Source organism: Mytilus californianus, unplaced genomic scaffold (genome assembly GCF_021869535.1).
Source record: "Mytilus californianus isolate M0D057914Y unplaced genomic scaffold, xbMytCali1.0.p SCAF_24, whole genome shotgun sequence".
Lineage (NCBI taxonomy): Eukaryota > Metazoa > Mollusca > Bivalvia > Mytilida > Mytilidae > Mytilus > Mytilus californianus.
Genome location: NW_026262673.1, coordinates 2,370,785 through 2,384,471, shown reverse-complemented (window position 1 = coordinate 2,384,471; position 13,687 = coordinate 2,370,785).

The following is a 13,687-nucleotide window of genomic DNA, read 5'->3' as shown; positions in this document are numbered from 1 at the left end:
AGTCAATTTGTATGCTTTAGACCAAGTGTCACGATTTATGAACCATCATGCAAGCAAACGACGTTTCAAATTCCAAAAGAACGGGGCCAGTGCAGTTGACAGAGACACTAGTTAGGAAACAGTAATATTATAATTTAATACACATTATAGGGTCTATTTATTGTCATAATTCAGATAAAAAGTAAGAATTCCCTCATGATTCAATCCAAATGTAAGAAAGTTTTTAAAAATTACAATACTCATATATAAACAATGTTCATAAAATCTTATTTCACAGAACAGTAACTCTGTTATGTATATGGACATTTTATAGCCGACTACACGGTATGGGCTTTTCTCATTGTTGAAGGCCGTACGGTTGCCTATAATATTGCTTACGTCCACTTCATTTGACCTTTGATGGATAGTTGTCTCATTGACAATCATGCCACATCTCCTTTTTTTATATCGAAATAAACGGTCTGAGCGGATGATAAACTATAGCTGATGACTAAGCTGCTCTAAATAAACGGTCTGAGCGGATGATAAATTATAGCTGATGACTAAGCCGATCTAAATAAATGGTCTGAGCGGATGATACATTATAGCTGATGACTAAGCCGCTCTAAATGAAGACAGCGTTATCAAACCATACAGCAAGTCACTTTTAGAGTAAATATTTAATAGTTAACCATAATAACAGACAGACAGCAATCTTAACAATTTATGAGTGCAATATTCATCAACCTTTATGGGGTAACCCTCCCGTCTAGAAAGTGCAATCTATGGAGGAAACTAACAATAAATACAATTTAGCGTACAGATACAATGATATGACTCTCTGTCTCGGGGGAGTAGATACCTGTGACAGATCCAAGATAGGACGTAGAAGGCGTACGCCCTTTTTTGATGACCAAAAAAATATATGATCTTATATTTATATGATTTTTATCATAAAATCGTCCAGACAAATTACGACTAGCTCCGCTCGGCAGTGTCTATTACTTTTTCTGGAATAACGACCTTCTTCCAAAAATCCTAGATACGTACTGGATAAGGTGGTTATCGTCTTTTTTTTTAACAATCGTCTACCCCGGACATGCGGTCATAACAATTTGGAGTACGATTATCTTACTCAGACTCAGAATTCAAAATGCTGGATGTGGAGTTTGAAGCACAAATTGTATACTTCGAGTACTAAGAAAAGTTTTATGACCAAGTGACCCGTATTTCATCACTGCATTAACTTCATTTGAATATTATTGTAACGGCTGTGATGTATAATTGAAGATTGTTCTAACGGACGTGATATATAATTGAATATTATTCTAACGGACGAAATATATAATTGAATATTCTTCTAACGGACATGATATACAATTGAATATTGTTGTTATTAACGGACGTGATATATAATTGGAAATTGTTCTAACGGACATGATATATAATTGAATATTGCTTTAACGGACGTGGAATATAACTGAAAATTGTTCTAACGGACGTGATATATAATTGAGGATTGTTCTAACGGACGTGATATATAATTGAAGATTTTTCTAACGAACGTGATATATAATTGAAAATTGTTCTCACGGACGTGATATATGATTGAAGTTTGTTCTAACGAACGTGGAATATAACTGAGGATTGTTCTAACGGACATGATATATGATTGAAGATTGTTCTAACGGACGTTGAATATAACTGATGATTGTTCTAACGGACGTGAAATATAAATGAAGATTGTTCTAACGGACGTGATATATAATTGAAGATTGCTCTAACGGACGTGATATATAACTAAAGATTGATCTAACGGACGTGATATATAATTGAAGATTGTTTTAATGGACGTGATATCTAATTGATAAATGTTGTTATTGACGCAATTAAGATTGATCCAACCATAATATGCTGTGTATGCATGTATGATTCCATATGTAGATAATTATAGATCTTTTCTTTTCTAGTAAAATTACCTATATTAAGCAAAATCATTGACATGACTAAACGTAAATGTGTATTATTAAATCCTATCTAATTGTTAATTTGTGTAAATTTGAAGATACTATTTAAACCTATTAAGATAGCGTGACATTGACATTCGTGTCATAACAGAGTTAAGTATATCATACTTTAGATTGTCGTGTCCAGTCAAGGGATAGTCTTTGCCTATCTGATATTCGATAACTTTGATCAATCCTACTGTTTATATTTGAGAATGTTATAAATATCTGTTGTACGAATTGCAATCATCTCAGGTTTATTTGTATCAATCATTAAATCAGTCCACATCAAAATGAATAAGAAACTAGATATATGTGTTTTTCACGTCTTGTGTTATCTTAAACTGACATTTAACCTTAGAAATTTCAAACCCAAACACTTTTCTTTGTAGTAAGCCGTGCAGAAGTGTATTATTCATTTATTTGTCTCAAATGTAAGAACGGTATTTGTAAAATTTTTGTATTGTCATTTTAAAACTATTTAATCGTTCAACATTATATTACTAAAAACTATTCAAAGAGTATAAAGTTACCTTATTAATTATTCTGTTTTGGCAGTTGACGCGAATTTGTTATCACATCTTGATCTTTATCTGTATAATTTGAATGTCATTTTAGATTTAATGAAATAAAATAGTCGAAGTCAAAAATCAGTTTTGTCATAAATAAGGGCAGGTGTTGCAATTATATTTTGATCATTGGAAACCTTTACATTAATAATAATGTTGTTCAGATATTCTTATAGACTTCTCAACTGAATGTGAAGTATTTACATGTATAAACAAAAGGAGATATATAGTGTCAGAATAATACTTTCAAATGTTGGATTCTGAAACCAAAACCTTTCTTGCAAAATACTGAACTGTATAGCTTTTTATCTAACCAAATGTAAGATGTAAGTAAATAAAGGGACTATATTTAATTTCCTCTCTAAAAATCGTATAGGTTATTTGTATTGGATAAAGAGGTTTTACAAACTATTTCCTTTTTTTTACTTTTGTACATTGTACTTGTTTTTTTTATAATATATCTCGGACAAAAAAAAACGGACATCAGAGCAATCTCGGACTATTCTTTTAAAAATGCAAGTTGTGTATTTAGAATGGTTATTTTTAATGTAGGGTAAAGGCGATGTTGGTCATGAAACATTAACCCAAAGACACAAACAAGCAAATGATCGTCACCAACTGGCAGGAATTTAATGAACAAAATTTAAATCTAACAAGTCTCATCGAAAGAGAGGCAAAGGATACAAAAGGGACATTCAAACTCATAAGTTATAAAAATAAACTGACAACGCCAAGTTTAAAAAAGAATAAGATAAATAGACAAACAACAGTACAACAAACAGCATAGAAAATCAGATACTGAGTAACACGAACCCCACAACAAACTGGGGATGATCTCAGGTGCTCCGGAAGAGTACGCAGATCCTTTTCCACATGTAGCACCCATCGTGTTGCTCATGTCGAAACAAACCTGGTTATATGTCTAATTTAATAAGTCACATTCGTGGAAAGGGGAAAAGATTGTAGTTACGACAATTTGAACATATCCGTCGTCATACGTGCAAAAGTATATTCCATAACGGTCAACCAACTTGTGATGGCGTCCTTAAATTTTGCAAAGGGATGATTTCAACTTCACTACTTGGAACTCTTGGTTTAATATCTTCCTTGTAAACAGCAACCATAGAACAAAGAAATCATGATAGGAAACAGAAGCCCTGGAATATTGTATCAACTGGGAGATATATACCCCGTATGCAGGAGAACTATTTATTCAATGTCAAAATATTAATAACTAGCTAGTTATCTATGAAGGGTTTTGTCGTCTTTAAAACGGATGTACAGATGGGTGCGGTCCTAACCTGTACAAAAGTTAACTTTGAGCAGACTTGTTGACTGCTTTTCAAGTTAACTTGGGAAATTTTAAGCAGACAAGCAAGTTAACTTTGTCGTTGGTAGACCAGACCTACGGTCTGCTTTGTAGGACTGCTGCAGACCTATTGACAGGTTTGCTCCAGACCAGACCTGTGGACAAGTCTGCTTTTGATCAGTCCTGAGTACAGGTCTGCTCCAGACCAGACCTGTGGACAGGTCTGCTCCAGACCAGACCTGTGGACAGGTCTGCTCCTGTTACTAGACATGTGGACAAGTCTGCTATTGACTAGACCTGGGAACAGGTCTGCTTATGACAGATTACCGTGTTTATGACTTTTGATAGCAGACCTGAACTTTTAATATGTAAACAATAATCGCATCGTTCTTTTTTCCCTGTATAGCAAATTTCTTTACTCGTTAGACTCTATCGATATTATACACATTAAAAACAATTCTTTTTTTCATGTCATGTATTCTTATATACATTAAACAATGGCTATAAAATTACACACTTGTGATCACATACAGCTATCATTAAAGAAAGGAAAGTTTTTATTTAATCAGATGGCGGATAGAACGGTTATCCAACGCATCGGAACAATATTTTTATGTCATGGGATATCAACATCATTGTCGACGTTACTTCGTTCGCCATTTTTTAGTCTCTTCCTAAATTAAACTTTATGCATAACATGGATATTTCATCGTAATTCACCTTGTTTGCCTTGGATTTACGATTCTGTTTTCGACAAAATATTCTTACGAAAATTGTACAGTGTCCGGATACATAAGGTGTTGAATAATTATGAACAATCTCGTCAATTTCGTCAGATTTGTCTTTACGGATTAAAAATGATGATATGGGACTTCCAAAACAATATGGCACTGGCTACGGTTACATGGAAATGTAACAATAATATAAAAAATATTGTTACATTAGAGACTAATTGCCGGAATGCAGGGTTGGGTAAGGAAACGACTAATTACGAATGTAACAATAATATTTGGGTCTACGGTTACATTGCGTTATTGTTACATCAAAGACTGCAATGTACTCTAGATTTGTTACACTTAAACCTTCTATAGTTTTGTTGCTTAATTCTTCGATATGTACGAGATAATCATAGTAACAATCATATTATTATTCAACAAATTTGTAAGTATTGGTTGTTTTGATGTTGTTAAAGAAACTACTATAGGTTAGTACAATGGCACTATTGACGAATACTTAATGAACTGTTCAATAGAGCATTTACTGTCACAAATAAGAACGAAATTACGATCACAAAATATCTGGACCCTGACAATGAAAACACTGTTTCCACCAGTTTCAACCTGTCGGCCAATTTCAACATTAGTTGCTTTCACGATTGACTCATATTTAAACAACCTCACATGCTTCCAACAAAAAATTGGGCGAAAATATAAACATTGCAAGAGTAAAAAAAATATTTTTCACCTGAAGCATAGCAGACATTGAAAGTTTCTTTAACTTCAAAAAGGGAAAGTGCAGAATGGAATTGCAATACAGAGCGTGCACATTTGCCGTATCACTGGTTTGTGATGGCTGCTTAGAGTGGTTTCACTAAAAATGTGTCGGACTAAAACATGCTAAAAAAAAACAACATACTGGATTTGCAGAAACTGTCATTGTAAATAAAAATTTTAAATATTGTATGCATGCAATATTTAAATATCAAATAAAAGTTGTCAAGTTTTATTCTAATACATATTACTAGACCCATCGTACATTGCAGTGCTTTAATGTAACAATAACGCAATGTAACTGTAGACCCAAATATTATTGTTACATTCGTAATTAATCGGTTCCTTACCCAACCCTAGATTCCGGCAATTAGTCTCCAATGTAACAATAATTTTTATATTATTGTTACATTTCTATGTAACCGTAGCCAGTACCAAACAATATACTCGTTGTGCACATGAATGAAATAGTTGCCACTTGAGGTTTAGGTACAAACAAAATCAATCAACCGACATAATGTACCAACAGTATACTATTCCCAGAAGAGAACTTTTTATACTTTTCATTATAAAGTAAAAATAAAATCAGACATGTCAGTGTTGGATGATGCAGTCAAATAGTTTTGTTATACACACCCTCCTGAACTACTAACTTTAGTGATGGTCTAATATTATTAATACAGAGATGAAATGCTGACAATCTAACTTGATGCGGAAAAGATATTGCATCCATTGTTTTCCAATATTGCTGTCATTTGTATTATAATACAATACATCCTGACATAAAAAAATCTTCTGATTAAATATAATGCAGCCATATAGATTTACATACTAAAGTGCAAATATGGTCAGTTTTAGTTGATACGGTCATAACATTTTGCTATACCAGTCAGCCTGAGGTATCAAAAGTACTGAAATTTTGTTACATATCAATATATTGAGCAACAGGAGGACATGCTGGCACTCTAAATTTATGCGGACAAAATTTTGTATTCATTATGTTCCAATATTACTGTCATTTGTATTATACATTAAATCCGGACATAAAAATATTACTGAATTATTATGCGGCTATAAAGATTTACATAATAAAGTGCAAATATGGTCAGTTTTGGTTGATGCGGTCTAATAATTTTGCTATACAAGTCAGCCTGGGGTATCAAAACTACTGAATTTTAGTTACGTATTAATATATAATGTATATTGACCAAAAGGAGGACATGCTGGCACTCTAAATTTATGCGGACAAAAATTTGTAGTTGTGTTCCAATATTGCTGTCATTTGTATTATACATTAAATCCTGACAAAAAAATAGTTGCTGATTTACTATGCGGCTATATAGATATACAAAATAAAGTGCAAATATGGTCAGTTTTGGTTGGTGCGGTCAAATAATTTTGCTATACAAGTCAGCCGGGGGTATCAAAACTACTGAAATTTAGTTACGTATCAATATATCATGTATATTGACCAAAAGGAGGACATGCTGGCACTCTAAATTTATGCGGACACAATTTTGTAGTTGTTGTGTTCCAATATTGCTGTCATTTGTATTATACATTAAATCCTGACATAAAAATAGTTGCTGATTTACTATGCGGCTATATAGATTTACAAAATAAAGTGCAAATATGGTCAGTTTTGGTTAATGCCGTCAATTAATTTTGCTATACAAGTAAGCCTGAGGTATCAAAACTACTGAAATTTAGTTAGGTATCAATATATCAATTATATTGAACAAAAAGAGGACATGCTGGCACTCTAAATTTATGCGGACAAAATTTTATAGTTGTTGTGTTCCAATATTGCTGTCATTTGTATTATACATTAAATCCTGACATAAAAATAGTTGCTGATTTACTATGTGGCTATATAGATTTACAAAATAAAGTGCAAATATGGTCAGTTTTGGTTGTACGGTCAAATAATTTTGTTATAGGAGTCAGCCTGGGGTATCAAAACTACTGAAATTTTGTTAGGTATCAATATATTGAACAAAAAGAAGGACATGCTGGCACTCTAAATTTATGCGGAGAAAAATTTGTAGTTGTTGTGTTCCAATATTGCTGTCATTTGTATTATACATTAAATTCTGACATAAAAATAGTTGCTGATTTACTATGCGGCTATATAGATTTACAAAATAAAGTGCAAATATGGTCAGTTTCGGTTGATACGGTCAAATAATTTTGTTAGAGGAGTCAGTCTTGGGTATCAAAACTACTGAAATTTTGTTACGTATCAATATATTGAACAAAAGGAGGACATGCTGTCACTCTAAATTTATGCGGACAAAAATTTGCAGTTGTTGTGTTCCAATATTGCTGTCATTTGTATTATACATTAAATCCTGACATAAAAATAGTTGCTGATTTACTATGTGGCTATATAGATTTACAAAATAAAGTGCAAATATGGTCAGTTTTGGTTGATACGGTCAAATAATTTGGTAAAGGAGTCAGCCTGAGGTATCAAAAATACTGAAATTTTGTTACGTATCAATATATTGAACAAAGGGAGGACATGCTGGCACTCTAAATTTATGCAGACAAAAATTTGTAGTTGTTGTGTTCCAATATTGCTGTCATTTGTATTATACATTAAATCCTGACATAAAAATATTACTGAATTATTATGCGGCTATAAAGATTTACAAAATAAAGTGCAAATATGGTCAGTTTTGGTTGATGCGGTCTAATAATTTTGCTATACAAGTCAGTCTTGGGTATCAAAACTACTGAAATTTTGTTACGTATCAATATATTGAACAAAAGGAGGACATGCTGGCACTCTAAATTTATGCGGACAAAAATTTGTAGTTGTTGTGTTCCAATATTGCTGTCATTTGTATTATACATTAAATCCTGACATAAAAATAGTTGCTGATTTACTATGTGGCTATATAGATTTACAAAATAAAGTGCAAATATGGTCAGTTTTGGTTAATGCGGTCAAATAATTTTGTTATAGGAGTCAGCTTGAGGTATCAAAACTACTGAAATTTTGTTGTGAGACAATATTTTGATTAAACATAGGACATGCTGGCAATATAGATTTATACTGACAAAATATTGTTTTCACATTATGTTCCAATATTGCTGTCATTTGTATTATACAATACATCCTGACATAAAATATTACTTAATTATTATGCGGCTATATAGATTTACATGATAAAGTGCAAATTTGGTAAGTTTTGGTTGATACGGTCAATAAATTTGCTATACGAGTCAGCCTGGGGTATCAAAAATACTGAAATTTTGTTACGTATCAATATATTGAACAAAAGGAGGACATGCTGGCACTCTTAATTTATGCGGGTAAAATTTTGTAGTGATTGTGTTCCAATATTGCTGTCATTTGTATTATATATTCTATCCCGACATAAAAATATTTCTGATTTACTTTACGGCTATATAGATTTACATTATAAAGTGCAAATATGGTTAATACGATTTAAAGAATTTGATATGTATTGGAATATATATTCAGCTCGTTATCATTGTAACCATTATCGTTTTGTTAATATATAGAAAGGCAGATCACGGATAAATTTGTATATAAACAAGCAAAGTTTTATGCGTACTTTATTTACAAATAGATCATTTCAACACAGAGCCACATGTATTTAATCATGTTTATATCACGGAAGTATTAAATTGACTTTATATTTTTATGTTTATACCAAGAAACAAAGACATTAAAAGATTTAAAAAAAAAAATCGATGTAGAGCGGTCCTGGTTACAAGTAAACTTAGTGTTGAGCAGACCAGGCCAAAAGTTAACTTGAGATCAGGTCTGGTTCGATCGGAGTTGTCAAAATCAAAGTTAACTTGTGTTAACTTATGACAGAACTGGTTTCGAAGTTAACTTATATCAATAGCGGACCTGTTTTCTAGTTAACTTTTTCGGCAGACATAAAAACAGTCCTAGGACCAAGTCCGCTTTTCAAGTTAACTAGATTGTGGTCCTAGGACTGGTCAGAGCAGTCCTAAATCCTGTCACAGGTTAACTTTGACCAGTCCAAATGACTGGTTATCAAGTTAACTTGCTGCACAGGTTAGGACTGCACCCATCTGTATCAGATATCACGGATGTCATTCGGTATATCCAGAACAAAGATCGTGAAAGAATACCTAACGGTGGTCAAGTATTTCGATTGGATCGTGAAAGCTCTGTTATAGGATCGTGAAGGAAATCTTATCGAGAAGACATATGCAAGGTCAATTACTAAGCTAAATTAATGAATTATGCGGACAAATTTACCAAAAAAAAAATAAAACTGTCTGTCAAAATGGTTCAACATTATGATCAGTATCTGAGAAAATCAAGATTTAAAAGTAGCCCGTTTTTAAAAAACTACAAAAGGTAGATTGCTCCTCGACATTTCAATGACATTAAATATGTAAACAAACAAGTTTTCTTCTTAATTGGAATGACGAAACAACTTTTCTTTGAAACATGTTCTTCAAATTATTGTGTGTTAGTATAATCAGAAATTTTGCAAAAAATGAAATATTTACCAAAAAATAAATTTTGGATCGTGAAAGATCGCGTACCGCTTTTTGAAGATCGTGAAAGAGCTGATGTTACGAAAACGTTAAAATCAATTTTTAATTATATGATAATTTATATTTTAATTGGTTTAGCAAATATTGGATTTGAATGACTCATTCCGGTTCTCTTTTGTTAGTGAATAATGCTATTATCGTTCAATGCCATTGGATCTGACTATCTTATCATACCACATCGACTAGGTTCTTTATAGAAATATCAGTATATTTGTCCGTTCTTCATCAGTTTTGATTTCTTATACAAATCAAGATTGAGAAAAGAACCTAATCGGCTAAATTACAGTTCAAGCTGGGCATAATTTACAATCGATCGAGAGGTAAGTTGATTGGTGATTTCCCCACTAAGTTGGGTACGATGACGTATGTGCTATTGTGAACAGACTGATCAAACAATCAAGTAAAAAAACGTTATCTTGGTACCTTTTAAGTTTATGTCAGCGCAGCAACGAAATAAACAATGATTTAGCCAATATTGTCATACTATGTACGCACGAACGACATTCCAAATAACTGAAGGTAACGACCCTTACAAAAAAAAATACAAAAAAACAAAATGAGTACAGAATGATGCATATATACCAGTCAACAAAAGTAACGGTACACAAGTTTGCACTCCAATTTATCATAAAATATAAGAAATAAGAAAAACTGTTAAATTATCAAATGAAAAACATTCATTTGCAAAGCAAGTGCATATGATTAAAAGAATCTGACCAAATTGAAAAGTGAGAAAATACGGTGTTATTGATCATAGGGGTCAAATTTATCATGCGAAAAATGATGATAAAAGTCGTCACTTAATGTCGAAGGGGAGAATTAAGTATTCAAATATATGCAAAGGTATTCAAAATTTGTAGTGGACCATGTTTAAGTTTAAAATTTTTAAGTTCCAATATCGATTTTTGAATTTTTTGGGTGTGAATACGATTTTTGAAATAACAAAATTGCAAAAAAAATAAATTTGCGTATTTGCCTTAAATTAATGGTTTTGATAGAAAATAACACTCTGTAAATATTAAACCAGTTTTGCAATTAAACAGTGTATCACATTTCATTATATGTTGAAAAATGCATTGCCTTGTATCGTTTCTTTTGTTGACTAGTATATTTCCAGGGCGGATGCATTAAGCATTACAGATACATATATACTTTTACTTTTCAAAAATTTACCCTCCTGGAGGTCCTTTTATCTTGGAAATCTATTTATTTAGACACGTTTTTAATTATTTTAGTAAATTTCAAGGAAAAGTGTTGAATTAAAAAAAAGTGAAAAAAAAAATGAAAGCATTTATGTTTGTTCTTATTGAATTAATTACCAGCTTCAACTAGTTGCAAGTTTATCAATAATATTAATTATTTAAAAAATAAATATTGTTTTCTGATTATTAAGTCTGGTCCGGCGCGGGACTTTTTCGCATTTTTATAGGAAATTTCCGCTTTTTTAATTGACATTTGTGCTTAAAGGGGACATTAGCTGTAAAATTCATGTTCACCGATTTGACTCAAATTCTCTTATTTGATTTATAACATACTAAAACGTATATCTTAATTGTAAAAAAGTATAAAATACAAAATTTACAATGCATGGGGTCGATAATATTTATCAGCATTTTGTGTGTATTTTAGTCTAGACGCCATCTAATTGACCATTTAGGTGACCTCCGAAGACTACCGACGGTCACATAACCCGATATAAACATACATAAAGATATGAATAGATGGCAACCTCGTGCAATTGGATTTTTTTTTGGTCTGTTTCATATTATAAGTTAATATTGTATGTTAATCATCGTTTAAACCTGTATAAGAATGATTTTTTTGTTTTTTTGTTTACCTTTGTTTCACTTTCAATGTTGACATTTGTTTCCTTTTAATAACTGAATATGCCTAATTCATGCGTAACCAATATCTAGCTAAGGGGTTAAATTGAAGGTCACATGAATATGGATTCAATGAGTTCGAACTATTCACTTGCAAGTGAATAATTCATAAGCGATGTTTCTTAGCTTATTTTGACAAAATTGAACCAAACTGGCCGCTAAAAGCGAATTATTATTTCACTATTTCACTTTCATAAATGATTTAACAAAAAACAAAATCCTCTTTTGTTTTGTTTTATATCTCGTAGCTAATGCCCCTTTAAATTTTAAGGACACTTGCCCTTTTTAAAAAAGGACATTTGCGTTTTTTCAACATAACATAACAAATAATTTGATATAGAAAAAACACAAAACATTCATATATTTATATACAGCTAAACCATCAACCTTTCCCCGTCATGCTTGTGTCAGATAAAAACGACAGCAATCTTAGGTGGATTGGAGTAAATTCCTTATAACAACCATGACTCTTTCTAAAGATTGAAATAAACAATTAATTTCCCCATAGGCGACAATGATAGCCTTTTTCGAGATACAGACTTTAGAAAGTTGATTTTTTTAACGAAACCTTGCTAGAATTAAAGAAAAGTTATTTGGAAAGTATTTTTTGGCCCTAAAAATTTAGGTTCGCGTTGCTTTTCTTAGCGTAATTTGTACTTATCTCCCATGCCTATCAATTTTGCCCTTAAAAATACGTGTCTCATCCTAGCGTTTAAAAGACATCTCAGTTCCGTTAGGGCTAAGGAAAATAATTTATTTGGCCTTTGGTATAATGCATAATGCACGAAGTCTCTAATAACAAAAAATAACGGGCGCACATATCAACCAATCAGGGTTAGCTATACTCTTAATTCTGAATACCATGTTATGCTCATAAAATGGCTGCGCCCATAAAATCTAATGGTTTATTGTAACCTAAAAGTCAACAGGTACAGCAGGTACCGTGGTTTAAAAATAAAATTTCGGTCTTCACAAATTGAACCAAGCTTAAATAAACTATAATGGTACAGTTCCCCGGACTATTCATACAACAGAATAACCACAAGAGGAATATACTTTTCAATTTTAATCCATTAATAAGAGAGCTAATTGAAAAATTTCGGTCAAATTTTAAATGTACCATCCATAAAAGTTTATTTTTGTCTATCGTTTATTAAGAAACGTAAACTATATTTTCTATAATATGTCTGGTTTACTCGAATATTTTTTTTCTGATTTTGTGACTTAAATTTTCTAAAGATTACTATTAAACTTTTAGAGGCAAAACGCGCAAATGTCTTGTCGATTTTGTTCTGGTGTATCAAAGTTGAAAGCGCAAATGTCCATAGTGTTTGAAGCGCAAATGTCCTTTCGTGTTACAGGTAAAATAGCAAAAACGTCCTGCGTCCGTCTGGTCACGCCTTGTCTTTCGCGATCAAATAATGCGTTGCCCGATCTTTCACAATCAATTTTGATGAAAAATCAACAAAATTGAATGTTTTCAAAAACAAAATGAATGGCTTCAAGCAATAACAAACTTTAATTTTACTGTACTATCTGACACACCAAAGATTGAGTTTCAAATATATCATTATATATTGGAATGTGACCATTATAGGTACAAAACGTGGTGTTTTTTTCAATAAATCTCCTTGACTTGTGTTGCGCCATTTGTGTTTTCTCATAAAGTACTGCATATTTTTCGTAATCTTATTACACGTTATTATTGAGAAAGTTTAATCATTTTGACAGACTTAATTTTTTTTTCGGATTTGTACTGTGTTTTGAAAATACAGCAGATTTTTCACAGATTTTGAAGTAGAATTGCAATTAATTACATTCACGATCCGATACCAGATCTTTCACGATCCGATCGCAATGCTTGACCAACGTTAGGTAT